Raw genomic sequence first — 15,919 nt, forward strand, 5'->3', positions numbered from 1 at the left:
TGGACAGATAAATAGCAAATAGTGTTTTAAGCCTTTAATATAATTGTGAGGCTGTGTATATTATGGGCCTCCTAAATTTAGAAAAAAGAAAAAAGAAATATTGATTAGCTTTCTTGACTTTTGAAGATGTCTCACCAGTCTACTGAATTTCCTTAACGTGACATGTTGGGGTTTAGTGTCCTATAGACAATTGTTCCATGATATAAACCTAATGTAAATGAATTGTTCTTTATATCATTTATTTTAATAAGATATGGTTTTATAACTATATAAAGGCAACCTCTTTTAAAGAACTAAATAAGTCTAATAAAAGAAAACCCCTAAGTTTATTTAAAGTGATTACAAAGTGTTCATACAAGCATGAAGTGAGACGAAATATTATAATAAACTAATAAACTTAAAACCACCCCAAGTCAAGTAATATGTTTTGAATAGGATTGACATATCACTGTTGAGACTTGCATGTAACAATGTCTTCTGTCGAGACAGAGAGCTGATCTCACAAGCTTCAGATATACAGATATCTGGACAGTTACATGGATCCAATGAAAGGGGTTCATTAGGATTGGGGACCCGACTTGAGATAACAGGATGGGTAGATTTATCCTTGTCACATGTTCATCTCATTGGTATTAATAGGTATAAGTAATCCTAAGACTCAAAGGAATGTTAATTAGTGATTCTGGATTATGGAATGCGATGCTTTGATCCTGTTGTAACACGATCCATAACAGGGATGACTCTGGGGTGTGTACGGCAGACGTTGGGTATCACATGAAGAAATTGCAGGATAGTTATACATTGGATTGAGCATTTGTCACTCCTGATAAAATGGGAGATACGTCCAAGGATCGCTCAGCATACCGAGAAAGACGAGACCACCCTTTTTTCCTCCAAACCCGGAAACCCCAGTTTTCTTATTCCCCCTAGGATTTGTAACGGTTACAAAGGTATTTTTTATTGCGGATCGGTGGTAAATGTTGAAACACCTTTCCACATAATTTTGATTTGACAAAATTGTTTAAGTATAATTTAAAATACATATTCTAAACACACTAAGTTTAAATGCTTTGATTTATTCTACTAATGTGTTTGTTCAATGTTGAGTTAAAATTGTTATAAGACATAAGAATTAAAAGGCCCAAGCCCAATACGGAAGCCAAGGCCCAAGTCAAACAACTCAGTACAACTCGGCCCGCGTATGTCAAGACGTTGCCGTTTTGAACAAAACGCAACTCAGCATAAGGAAGGATCTAGAAGACCTTCGGGAACAACTTCAAGATGAAGCTGCTGAGTAGTCTCGACAAAGCGTACAAGACAGCAGCTGGCAAAGGAAAACTTCCAGACAAAGTATTTCCCCTTTGGGCAAAGTTCAGATGACACAGTATGCTGTCCAGTTGACTTTACCATAAAAGGAGAGACAGTCTGCTGAGCTGACCGAGGACAGAAGATACACAATTCTGATTGGCCGAGAGCTCTGAGCAAGTCAGGATGACAACGACATGTAGCCGTTTCCCTCCAACGGTTATTTCGAAATTCGAAATGACCGATGCCCAGACGTCTCTATAAATAGTGCCATCAGAAGCTTCACTCAATATAGAACTTGATCAAGCCATTACGCTGACCAAATTTCTACAAGTTCTGCAAGCAAAGAAGCAAAGCAAAATCTTACACTACAATTCTTATATCTGTGTAAAAGTCTAGAGTGATTGTTTCAATCGTCTATAGTGTCTTAGCAAATCTTTGTATAGGACAAAATACTTATCATTTCTAGAGATAGAAATGAGAGGCTGAGTACTCGGTTTTAGTACTCAGCGAGAGATTAGGATTGAGTAGAGGTATAGAGGAAGGTACTCTTGTCATACTCAGTTGCTGATATTGTAAAAGGTTTGAGGCTCTACCTTTAAAGAGCTCAGTAGAGGATTCGAAATCTCGGAACGTGTTCCGGGGACAGGACGTAGGCTTAGAAGAAGCCGAACCTGGATAAATCTGCTGAGTGAAGTATTTCTTACCTTTAACTCCTTATTTATATTGCTTGCTTAAAATAACCAAAAACTGACCAAGTAAAGAGGTCAAGTTGAGTTGTGCGCGTTGAACGTCTGAGCTCAGGAATAGACTCTAAGTGCTATCTCTTGACTCAAGCTAAGAAACTGACCTAGTCACCAGTTGACTAAGCCAGTATCTTGCTGTTTACTCAGCGCCGCTGTTAAAACCTTTTTCCTTAGAAAAAGAAGTCTGCCCTAATTGCAAAAAGTTTAAATAGTTCCTAACCCCCCCTTGGAACTATACTTGCAACCTTTCAAGGGACCACCAAGTGGTATCAGAGCTTAAAAGCTCACTTTAAAAGGTCTAACAACCTTGAGCTGATCCCTACCATGGGCGAAAACAGCACTCGGTTTCTCCCTGGAAACCAAACAACTCAAATACTGCCTGAGGGGTTGTCCATTACTAGGCCTCCCCTATTCTTCGGGTCAAACTATACCTTCTGGAAGAATAGGATGAAAAACTTCATTCAGGCTACAAACATGAGTGCCTGGCTATCTATAGTCCAAGGCCGATTTGTACCTGTCGAGGTTGTGGCTGGCCAAACAGTTGTAAAAGCTGAGGCCAAATGGACAGAGGATGATCTTAAGAAGCTCCAAAACCATGCTTCGGCTATCAATATGCTTCACTGTGCGCTCGATGCTGCAGAATATAATAAAATCTCAGGTTGTGAGTCGGCAGAAGAGATCTGGAGAAAGCTGGAAGTCACCTACGAGGGAACCAATAAAGTAAAGGAGTCCAAGGTGAATCAGCAGATGAGACTGTACGAGCTGTTCGAGATGAACAATGATGAGGGCATTTCAGACATGAATGCAAGGTTTACCAACATCATTAATAAGCTCAAGAGACTTGGGAAAATCTTCACTGAGGAAGAACAAGTCAAAAAGATACTCAGGAGTTTTCCTAAAGACTGGCAAGCAAAGAAGACAGCAGTTGAGGAAGCTCAGGATTTAACCACCTACAAATATGACGAACTCATCGGTTCATTGCTGACCCATGAGATATCCATGAAAAACTTTGAGGTGAAGCAAAAATCTGAAGACAAGAAGCAGAAATCCCTTGTCATGAAAGCTGACTCCACTGACGGGAGTTCAACTAACGATGAGGAGATGGCTATGTTCACAAGGAAGATGAAAAGGCTATTCAGGAAGAGTGATAAATACTCTAAAAAGCCTTACAGAAAGTTTGATAAGTATAAGGCTGACTCAAGTGACAACAAATACAGAAAGGACAGCTCAAAGCCCATTACATGCTTTGAGTGCCATCAAACTGGCCATATTAAGTCAAACTGCCCCACGCTGAGGAAAGACAAGAAAAGTGGGAAGAAGGCAATGGTGGCTACTTGGAGCGACAACGATGAGTCTTCATCTACAGAAACTGAGGCCACCGAGTCAGCGAAGATATGCTTCATGGCTGACGAACTTGCTGAGCCATACGTCTCTGAGCATGCTGACCTATCAGATGACGAGGAGCAATCAAATGAGGTAATTTCTCTTCCCCAGCTCAGAAACGATATGGTTAATGCCCTAAGTGATCTCTATACACTTGTCAAGAAGTGTAATAAGAAAGTTAGAGCACTCAGCAGGCACTGTGACGAAGTGGAAGAGGTCAAACTGAGTGACCTCAGATACCTTCTTCAGGACAATACAACTCTGCATGATAACATGAAGATCATACATGAGTCTGTCTCTGAAGTCCAGTCAGTTTCAAAGAAACTGAGTAAGGACGTCACAACTATCCAGAACCAACTAAAGGTTCCAAATAAAAGAAACAGTCCTCTGAGAACTCAGTACCAAGGTACTAAGCAGAGATGGAATCCCCAGCGAAAAGTCCAGTGTGACTTTTGTGGGAAGTTAGGACACACCACTAAAGTGTGCTGGCACGCTCAGCACTGGGGTGCTGACAAGTCAGTGAAACATCCTAAACAGAAGGTCAGTTGTGACTTCTGTGGAAAGAATGGCCATACTGTCCATGTATGTCACCATAAAATAAAATATGATGCTATACCTGTTGCACCTAACAAGTCAGGACCCAAAAAGAATTGGGTACCTAAAAGTAACTAGTTACAATGCAGGTAAGCCTAAGATGTGCCGAGAAGTCAAAGATGTGGTATATTGACAGCGCATGCTCAAGGCATATGATGGGTGATGAAACTCAGTTCATCACGTTTGAGCGTAAACGAGGAGGGAGCGTAAGTTTTGGAGACAATAAGAAGGGTAAGATAGTAGGGTCAGGAACCATCGGAGGTAATCCTACTATTGAATCTGTCTCCCTAGTCAGCGGACTCAAATATAACTTACTCAGCGTAGCTCAGTTATGTGACAATGGGAGAAAAGTTATATTTGATGCTACTGGATGTAAAATATACGAGGGTAAAACAAATGAGTTAATTTTAACTGCCCCTCGGATAGATAATGTCTTTATGCTAGACCTAGAGAAAAAGTTTTCAAAAACTGTGTGCTTAGTATCAAGGGAAGAAAATTCCTAGCTATGGCACAGGAGACTTGGTCATGTAAGCATGGACCTCCTGGCCAAACTAGCAAGAAAGCAATTGGTTGAGGGACTGCCTGAACTTAAATTTCAAAAAGATCAATTATGCCACGCTTGCCAAGCTGGAAAACAAACCAAACAATCTTTTCATAGCAAAAATATCGTCTCAACTAAACGTCCGTTAGAGTTACTACACTTGGATCTCTTCGGTCCAGTCCAGCCGCTGAGTCTGGGTGGAAGAAGATTTTCCTTGGTCATTGTAGATGACTTCTCTCGGTATACGTGGGTTATCTTGCTGACCAGCAAGGATGAGACCTTTGAGACATTTTTAAATTTGGTTAGAAAAATTGAAAATGAAAAAGACCTAAAATTAGCTCACATCCGTAGTGATAACGGTGGAGAATTCAAAAACCAAAAGTTTTTTGAATTCTGTGAAGCCAGCGGCATTGACCACAATTTTTATGCTCCTAGAACACCTCAGCAAAATGGGGTTGTAGAAAGGAAGAACATAACTCTGGTTGAAATAGCCAGGACAATGCTGGATGAGCATAGGCTTCCAAAGTATTTTTGGGGAGAAGCTGTTAACACAGCATGCTATATTCTTAATAGGGCTCTAGTTAGACCTATACTCAAGAAAACCCCCTATGAACTTTGGAAAGGACGAAAGACAAATATTGGATACTTTCGTGCCTTTTGCTGTAGATGTTTTATTTTAAATACCAAAGATAGCTTAGGCAAAGTTTGATTCAAAAGCTGATGAGGCTATCTTTTTGGGCTACTCAACAAACAGCAAAGCATACAGAGTTTTTAATAAGCGAACTCAAGTTTTAGAAGAGTCAGTACATGTAGAGTTCGACAAAACTGACCCTGCAGGTAGATACCAGCCGCTGACCGAAGATGATACACACTCAGTAACCACCGCTGACCAAGAACCAGCTACTGAGTCATTCACGAAAAGGCTGACCAAGAGTAAGAGTGAACCTAAGATTACTTTTACTGACCCATCTACTTCTGCAGAGATTGTTGAAACAGAGACAGCACAAGACATAAATCTACCTAAAGAGATAAGGATTCCAAGAGGGCACTCAGAAAGTGCAATCCTTGATTCTGCTGGGAATACCCTGATGATGAGGAATCAACTCAGGAAGTACCTCAGCAATGTTGCCTTCGTCTCAGTACAAGAACTGAAGAATTTCGCTGAAGCTGAGTATGATGAATTCTGGATGATCGCAATGCAAGAGGAGCTCGATCAATTTAGAAGAAACTATGTATGGGAGTTAGTGCCTCATCCAAAGAGTCAAAAGACCATCGGAACAAGATGGGTCTTCAGGAACAAGATGGATGAACAAGGAAACGTAGTCAGGAACAAAGCAAGGCTTGTAGCTCAGGGCTACAGTCAGCAAGAAGGTATTGACTACGGTGAGACCTTTGCCTCAGTGGCAAAGCTAGAGGCAATTAGAATTCTATGTGCATATGCATCTTACATGAACTTTAAATTATTTCAAATGGATGTCAAAAGTGCATTTCTTAATGGAGTTATAAACGAGGAGGTTTATGTAAATCAACCTCCAGGTTTTGAGGACCCTAAGTTCCCAAACCATGTTTACAAACTCAAAAAGGCTCTGTACGGCCTCAAGCAAGCACCACGTGCTTGGTATGAGAGGCTGACCAGTTTCCTGCTGACTAGAAATTACGTCAGGGGCAAAGCTGATACAACCTTATTCATTAAGAAAAAGGGTAAAGATACCTTGCTGGCCCTAATTTATGTTGATGATATAATATTTGGTGCAACTAACGAATCAATGTGCAAGGAGATTAGCAAACAAATGCAGACTGAGTTTGAAATGTCCATGATGGGAGAACTCAACTTCTTCCTCGGTCTTCAAATTAAACAAGGAAAGAATGGCATCTTCATCAGTCAAGCCAAATATGCCAAGGAGATATTAAAGAAATATGACTTGGAGAATTGCAAGCCAATATCCACTCCTATGGGCACTGACACTGTCCTCTGCGCTGACGAGAATGGTAAGTCAGTAGACAGCAAATTATATCGAGGTATGATAGGCTCTCTACTTTACTTAACAGCCAGTAGACCGGACATTCAGTTTTCAGTATGCTACTGTGCTAGATATCAATCTAACCCTAAGGAATCTCATTACATTACTGTAAAAAGAATCCTTAGATATTTGCAAAGCTCAGTGAACGCAGGTCTATGGTATCCAAATACTCATGATTTTACACTCATCGGATACACTGACCCTGACTATGGACGGGATAAGCTAGAATGTAAAAGCACCTCTAGAGGTTGTCACTTCTTAGGAAGCTGTCTTGTATCCTAGTTCAGCAAAAAGCAGGCGTCAGTAGCCTTGTCTACCACTGAAGTTGAGTATATTGCTGCTGGTCATTGTGTTGCTCAACTCCTATGGATTAAGCAACAGCTTGAAGACTATAGTGTTCAAACGAAGACAATTGAAGTCAAATGTGACAACAAAAGTGCAATTGATCTCTCAAAGAACCCAATTCAACACAGTAGAATGAAGCATGTCAGCATCAGACATCACTTCATTAGAGACCATGTACTCAAGGGTGAGATCAAGCTGACCTTTGTCCCAACGGACGAACAGCTTGCGGATATCTTCACGAAGCCACTGGCCCGTGAGCAGTTCAGCATACTGAGAGAAGCAATTGGTATGTTTAATCCTCTTCAGTAAATTCCTGTGCTAAATGAATTTGAATGCTGAGTGAATTACTATGCTGAATGACTGATTGTTTGCTGAGTAACTCATCGAAACTGACTGAACATCAAATACTGAGTAAACTTGCACACTGAGTAAATTAGTTTAAAGTTAAACTTAAAAATCATCCCTTTATGCAATGCTGACCACTCAGAATATCAAACGCTTAGTATTCTACACGCTGAGTGTTAGATCCGTTAGAATGAATGCAAAAGCACGCGTATAGCCCTAGGATGACGTATTCGCCGTATGTGTCATAAATGCCAGGATCTTTGTCGGTACACAATCCCAAGGCAAAACTGACACATGGACTTGATTAAATCCACACCGCTCATTCCATCTATAAATAATGGGTAATTCCCCATTTTTTATTCTTTACGCTTAATCAAATTCTAAGGCAAAGAAACTTTCTCTCTCAAGATCCTTCTAAACCTTCCCCATCCTCGAAAATGACTAAGGTTTCTTACAATACCTCCGGTGCCGGCCACCAAAAGTCCAACTCCGATGAACCTACTGGAAATCCTCCTACGCCGAGCAAGGGAAAAACTGGCCAAACCTCTGGTCATGGAAAGACTGTGAAAGTTCGCACCTACTCCAAAGTTTTTGAGAACGTACGAGAATGGAAAGTTGAGCCGTCTAGATGGGTATCAGAACACTTCGTACAGAACGAATAACCTTTCTGCGAATGGATTTCACAAAACGGATGGACGGAGCTGTTTTCGGTTAGGGATGAAACCTATCCTGACCTAGTGAGGGAGTTTTACCACAACCTCAAAGTTGCCAATGACAACACTGACTACCTGTGCACAGAGGTGAAAGGCAAAACCATCTTCATCAACCCTCTCTACATAGGAAATCTTCTCAAGCTAAAAACTGAGGGAGCAAGGCTGAGAAGATCGGGAGATCAGAATAAAATTGACTATGCACACAACTTTTGCAAACCTGAGGGTCACTCAGGAGAAGTCTCAGCTTCATCAATGGGTCAGCACCAGAAGATGGCTCACTACTTGCTGACCTACTTCATCTACCCGAAGATCAACTGCACTACATCAGCAACAAATTTCGAGCAGTGCTTTATATGGCACATGCTGACGTACACCCCCATCAACATGCCGGTCTTTCTCGTTGTTGGGTTCCTTCGAAGCACTGGCACGATGCGGCTTGGATCACTCATCACCAGAATCCTCATTGACCATAAGGTTGATCTTGAAGGTGATGAGAAAAATCGAGGATCTGAGATAACAGCTGCCTCACTGAGGGCATTAAAGTTTGGACAGCCCTTGAAGAAAGGTAAAGCTGCTGCTGCTGGCCAAGGTGAGGGAACTACTGAGCCTAAGAAAGGGCGAAGGACTAAGGCCCCAGCTTCCCGCAAGAGGAAAACTGCTGAGACTCCTACCAAAAACGTTGAGTCTCCATCAAAGAGGCAGAAGTCAGCTGGTAAGTCAGCTGAGAAAAGAAGCAGGCAAGGTGAGCCTAGAACTGAGGAAGCTACTGGGCAACCTCAGAAGAAGCAGAAGTCTTCCACACTGGCTCCACTGAACGCCATACTTACTGATTTCATTGTACCGGGTGACTCTCACTTCACCCAGTGTCAAGGTACAGAAGCTGAGCATGATGAACATGAGGTTCAACTAGATGATCACTTCATCTCTCAAGTTGAGGAAGAACTTGATGGTGACAGTACTGAAGAAGAAGAAGAAGAAGCCAGCGGTCAGGATGACGCTGAGGACTCTGAGGAAACAGCCAGTGATATTGAGGTTGAGCATACCGATACTGAGTTGGCTGCTGGAGTTGAGCACGTACTCGACCAACACACTGATGATCCTGCTGAAGAGCAAGCTGACCAGCCTCATACTGAGCAACAAGAATCTTCCCCTTCTCACTCAGGAGAACCTGATCATACTGACACTCCACCTCGTAGAAGGCGAAAGTTGGTCAAGGCCGGTGAGAAGCTAGACAGTGAACTTTCTGTGCAACTACCAACTCTTCCTGACTTTATCGTCTCAAAGACAACTAAGGACCCTTCTGCCGTCAAACTCAAGTTTTTCAAACGCCAATCCACTTCCACTACATCGGCAGCATTAGAAAAGCAAGCCTCTGTTTCTTCTCAACAGGAACATGCCGACCCCAATGCTTCTGCAACATCAACCAGTCAGGTTGAGCCGTCTACTGTTCATGCTATTTCCTCAAGCATGGTGCTGACTCCACACACCTCTTCCGTTAGCACAGACAGTATTCGCATTACACCTTCCGTAACTCAACTCTCTGCCGATCAATCAACTATCCCTAAAACTCAAGTGCAGATTGAGAATACTATTCCAGTCACTGACCTGGTAACTCCTTTCACTCCTCTTCCTTCCGGTCATACAAATATCCCTGAAGGTTCCCAAAGCCATCTGAATGCCACTGAGTCCGGCAAAAAGATCATTGACTCAGTACAAGCATTAATCAGAGACCTTCAACATTCCACTTCTCCTGCTGCTGGCTCTTCAATTCTTGAGACCACCTAGCTTTCCCAGGTCACTCAGCTTCTCAACGAAGTTAAGGGACTCAAGGATCTGCTGAACGTCGTCTTATCCTTCCAAGCACAGCAAGCTAAGCAGGATTCAATTGCCAAGCTGGCTGAGATCCAGCTGACAACCGTGCAACACCTGAACTCTCTCCATCAACAAGTCCAGAAATTGTCAGCTGTGAACACTGACTATGCCACTTCATCTGAAATCAAAATGCTCTTTGCTCAGCTTCATACTGAGCAACTTAAGACCAACGAGCAAATGGTGTCATATAGTCAGTGCTCAGTAGAGCAAATTGGTGAGGCTATAAGGTTGCTTAATCTGAATAAGCAAGAGATGGATACTGACGCAATGAAGCAGAACGAGATGATGACTCTCGCACAACAAACTTTCAACCACATTCATCATAACAACATTCAACGTCAGTATTACGACACAGCTCTCTTAAAAACCTTCCACCAAATCTTTGCTGGCCTTACTGAAGCTCTTATTTGGCAAGGCAAAGCTCAAGCGTTCAGCGTAAATATGCTCAGTGCTGCTGATCTCAAAGTACCCGACGAGGTCTCAGTTGATGGAGTTGCCATTTTTGATGGCGTAAATGAAAGCGCTGAGAAGCTTAAGGAGCTATCCCAAGAACTGACTCGCGCTGTATTAACTGATGCTTTCAGACTCCCTGAAGTTGACAAAACGGGGGAGAAAGAACATGCAGCAAGAGCTCAACATGAGCGAAGTCAGTCATCGCATCACAAGAAAAAGAAATAGATAGGCTAGCCCAGTTTTAGACTGAGTCACTTGTAATCTAATTCTATTTGCCTTATCTATAAAAAAATTTCTGTGTAATTACTGACTTCTATCTATATATCATATTTGCATCTCTTATTCAAATCCTGAGTTATGATATATGTTATTAAGTACTGAGTCATTATGTATCTTCAATTAAATCAGCTATGTTTAATACTTGTAACATTCATTGACTAAATGATATGCTGATAACATGTTTGACATTGACCTATGTGTTTATAAAACATTCTAATAAGAACTCATTGAACGACAAATTACTCAGCGCGCTCTATATGACTAAAACTTCCACTTAATACTGAGTAAATAGAATATGTTGATATAGCTGACCTATATCTGAAAACTGACCTTAGACTTACTCATTTAAACCTTTAAATGTTTTGAGTAAACCTAAGTCAGTAGCTCAACCCTTACGGGGGAGTTTGCTCAATTATACTAGGTCAACTATTATGGGGGAGCTCATACTGAGTTCCTCGCTGAATAGTTTTGCCAACATCAAAATGGGGGAGTTTGTTGAAACACCTTTCCACATAATTTTGATTTGACAAAATTGTTTAAGTATAATTTAAAATACATATTCTAAACACACTAAGTTTAAATGCTTTGATTTATTCTACTAATGTGTTTGTTCAATGTTGAGTTAAAATTGTTATAAGACATAAGAATTAAAAGGCCCAAGCCCAATACGGAAGCCAAGGCCCAAGTCAAACAACTCAGTACAACTCGACCCGCGTATGTCAAGACGTTGCCGTTTTGAACAAAACGCAACTCAGCATAAGGAAGGATCTAGAAGACCTTCGGGAACAACTTCAAGATGAAGCTGCTGAGTAGTCTCGACAAAGCGTACAAGACAGCAGCTGGCAAAGGAAAACTTCCAGACAAAGTATTTCCCCTTTGGGCAAAGTTCAGACGACACAGTATGCTGTCCAGTTGACTTTACCATAAAAGGAGAGACAGTCTGCTGAGCTGACCGAGGACAGAAGATACACAATTCTGATTGGCCGAGAGCTCTGAGCAAGTCAGGATGACAACGACATGTAGCCGTTTCCCTCCAACGGTTATTTCGAAATTCGAAATGACCGATGCCCAGACGTCTCTATAAATAGTGCCATCAGAAGCTTCACTCAATATAGAACTTGATCAAGCCATTACGCTGACCAAATTTCCACAAGTTCTGCAAGCAAAGAAGCAAAGCAAAATCTTACACTACAATTCTTATATCTGTGTAAAAGTCTAGAGTGATTGTTTCAATCGTCTATAGTGTCTTAGCAAATCTTTGTATAGGACAAAACACTTATCATTTCTAGAGATAGAAATGAGAGGCTGAGTACTCGGTTTTAGTACTCAGCGAGAGATTAGGATTGAGTAGAGGTATAGAGGAAGGTACTCTTGTCATACTCAGTTGCTGATATTGTAAAAGGTTTGAGGCTCTACCTTTAAAGAGCTCAGTAGAGGATTCGAAATCTCGGAACGTGTTCCAGGGACAGGACGTAGGCTTAGAAGAAGCCGAACCTGGATAAATCTGCTGAGTGAAGTATTTCTTACCTTTAACTCCTTATTTATATTGCTTGCTTAAAATAACCAAAAACTGACCAAGTAAAGAGGTCAAGTTGAGTTGTGCGCGTTGAACGTCTGAGCTGAGGAATAGACTCTAAGTGCTATCTCCTGACTCAAGCTAAGAAACTGACCTAGTCACCAGTTGACTAAGCCAGTATCTTGCTGTTTACTCAGCGCCGCTGTTAAAACCTTTTTCCTTAGAAAAAGAAGTCTGCCCTAATTGCAAAAAGTTTAAATAGTTCCTAACCCCCCCTTGGAACTATACTTGCAACCTTTCAAGGGACCAACAGTAAATGGAAAAAATTTTAGTTTTTCCGCTCCAATGGAAGACTTAACTCTAAATCCTTGCAAGGTGATAGCTTAAGACTTGAAATTCAGATTTCACTTAACCTATCTAATTGGAGTTAACTCGGCCTGTACAAGTAAAACGAACGTCTCGATATATATGACTTGACATTATCCATAGTCATAAGATTCAGTTCAAGGATGTAGTTGATGAAGGATCGAATTATACTGTAACTAATACGGTAAGGTCAAACGACAGAATCAACCTGTCTTCTTATAGCTCTGGGGGAATGTTTCGGATCTGCCAATCACAGTTCGCGTACTCATTCCGTTGTGCAAAGATTAGATATAATTCTGAGAAAATTAATTTAATAGTTGCATACGGCTAGAAGCAATAAGAACCTAATGGGTCACACATAAGACTTGGAACCCAAAAGAGAAACAGATGTTAATTAATTGACGGAAGCTCAACTGAGTCCACTAAGGCTCAGTAGTATAGGGGGGCGAATTGTGTATTAAAATACACAAAGGAATTAATTCAATTTAACAATTATAATTAGATTATGATTATGAATTAAATTAATTGTGGGATAAATAAGTTAGGAGCTTTAATGAGATTAAATTGCTCCTATTATTATCCTATTAATAGGTTATTATTATCTTTGTAATTAAATATAATTATAGATAATAACAATAAGAATTTTATTCCGAATTAAATTCTTATTCAGTAACCTAATTCTATCTGACTAGGGTTTAGATGGAAGATAATATATATACCCTCCTCATGTGAATTTCGGCCAAGCATAGCAATCCCGGGAGAGAGAAAATTCGACCCCCTACTATAGTGGATCGATTCTTCACCGCTTGCTTCCGTTCAATTGATTTTTCATCTCTTTCTCTTATCCTTGATCTTGTGTTGATTTATTAGAGGCAATCTGCTTTGGTTGCTTTTATACGGTTGAGTTCTAATCATCTTTTGAATTGTGTCTTTTGTTTTGTGCTCGGGAACTCGGAGTAAGAGTTGTGGGCACTACGATTGCAACAGTAGATAGAACTACAAAAGGTATTTCATTATATCCCTCTTTATATGAAATAACGGTTAACGGATCTTGGTTAAAGGAAAAAAGGTTAAAATTTTTATATTTTCGCTGCCAAACGTTTGCCTATTTTCCTTCAGTGGTATCAGAGTCTGCGTTAAATCCGTTATTTCATATATGAAAATTAAAAGATTTTTTCAATCAGATTGAATAAATATTTATTGTTAGGTTAATTAACAAAACTGTTTTGATTAATTAATTCTAAAGATAAATAAGTTTTAATTAATTGTTAATTAAAATTGATTATGCATATGTTCCTAGTTATTTTGGTTGATAATCATTGTGACAAAATCTATTAGTTTTATAGTTAGATTGATAAAAGTTAGTTTTATTAATTCTAAAGATAAAACAGAAAATCTTTAAAATGTTTTCTTATTTTCTGAAAATCGTTTTAAAACCGTTTTAAAACTAATATATATATATATATATATATATATATATATATATTATATTTTAAAAAAAACGGAACACTAGTCCGGGTTGCGCCGGGAGGCAGCAACCCGAACTACTGTTCACGGTTGCTGCCTCGCGGCAGCAACCGTCTGCGACTGGACGACACTGCCGTAAGGCAGCGGCAGCCAGCCGCGGTGCTACTACCAGACGACAGCGGCATTTTAGTTTTCGGGCCCCTTTGCGGGCCCGACACGAGTAGATGCCTATTTGTTTTAAAACCGTTTTAAAATAAAATAGTTTTAAATATATTTATATATATAAGTTTTAGAAATAAATAGTTTTTTGTTTTGATTATCAAATAAAAGAATTTATTTGAAAATTGTTTTACTTGTTGTAAATTAAAGATGTTAAATGAATTAAAACAAAATAACCAGGATATGCATAACAAAATGTTTTGTATAGTTGTATTAATCTAATATGTAATTGTTACATTTTTAATTAGATTAAATATAGAAGATACGAAACTGAAAGAATTAAAATTGGATGAAAGTTAATTTGATAAGTTAATGTGATTAACCTAAATATTACATAAACATTTTATGTAATCAACTAATTAAATTTATTTAATTGAATCTATGTATGTATGGAGTTATGGACATATTTGGACCCTCTATTTAGTCTTTTGGTATTTTTGAAATAGGGCCTGCGTGTCCTGCCTATCTACTATCTATTATAATTTCTCCTCTCATCTAATTCCCTTCAACTTAATTGAAGTTTTCTTTAGTAGTATAGAAATTCATATTGATGTAATTTCAAGGCGCCATGGAGAAGACGGATGACCTAAAGAGAAATATGTAATAGTTAGTATTTCCCCAGGTTTGGCCTTTTATTCCGTTTCTGGCTCAACGGAATAATTTAGATAATATGTCCATAACGCCAATGTATGTGTCTGATATATGCTAAAGCAAATCAAGACTAGGTTAGATTATGAGACTTAAAATAAAAATTCCTCACTAATTAAAAGTTAAGTAAATAAGCAAGTTATTAAAATCGGTTGCCCCTCCCTAATATTATAATTCAGCCGGCAGTACTGGGGGCCTTTGGGTTGTTGAGTAAACTCAAGCTCGGGGTCTTATGGTAACACCTGAATTATCGAAAATCGTTTTCATGAATATGGGGTAATACTTAAATTAGATTATGATAATTGGATGGGTAAACTCATGTTGTCATAAACTAATGGGCAATATGGTTGAGATTAATATGAATAACATATTAGTTACTAATGTGCTTAGTAACCCAATAACCTAAGAATCACATTGTTGATGTGATTGATTGTATGAATCTACCTAACAAATGAGACTAGCTTGTTGAGTAAACTCAAGGTGAAATTTCAGGAGTTAGGATCCTAGCTCACTAAAGGATTTGTGAAATTCTTCGAATTAATATGGAGGGCTATTAATTTGGCAAAATAGTGGGAGCAATTTAAAATGAATTAAAAGACCTATAATTTTAGATTGATGTACTTTAAGGCAAATGAATAACATACGTTTACTCTTTCTCACTCTCAGGTTAAATTAAAACACTCCTAAAATCATGACTAAAACCAAAATCGCAACCTCAAAATCGTTTTGAAGTTCGATAAGATAGGGTATGTACTTGATACATCGATACCCCCTACCCCGGCTGATGATGCTCCCATCGAAGAGATTGATGCTTATGAGAAGCATAAGGCTGATGACGATCATGCGGGATGCATCATACTTGCATCGATGACACCGGAATTGCAGAGGCAACATGAGGAGATGGATGCATATTCCATCATCATGCACCTGAAAGAGTTGTTTGGGAAACAAACTCGGTGCGAACGCTACGAGATATCAAAACTGCTATATCGTTTCAGGATATAAGAGGGCACATCTGTAATGACACATTGTGTCAAGATGATAGGCTTTATTACCAAGCTTTCTAGTATTGGATTCGCGATGGATCATGAGCTAAGTGTGGACTT

The sequence above is a fragment of the Euphorbia lathyris genome, chromosome 8 (assembly GCF_963576675.1).
Source record: "Euphorbia lathyris chromosome 8, ddEupLath1.1, whole genome shotgun sequence".
Classification (NCBI taxonomy): Eukaryota; Viridiplantae; Streptophyta; class Magnoliopsida; order Malpighiales; family Euphorbiaceae; genus Euphorbia; species Euphorbia lathyris.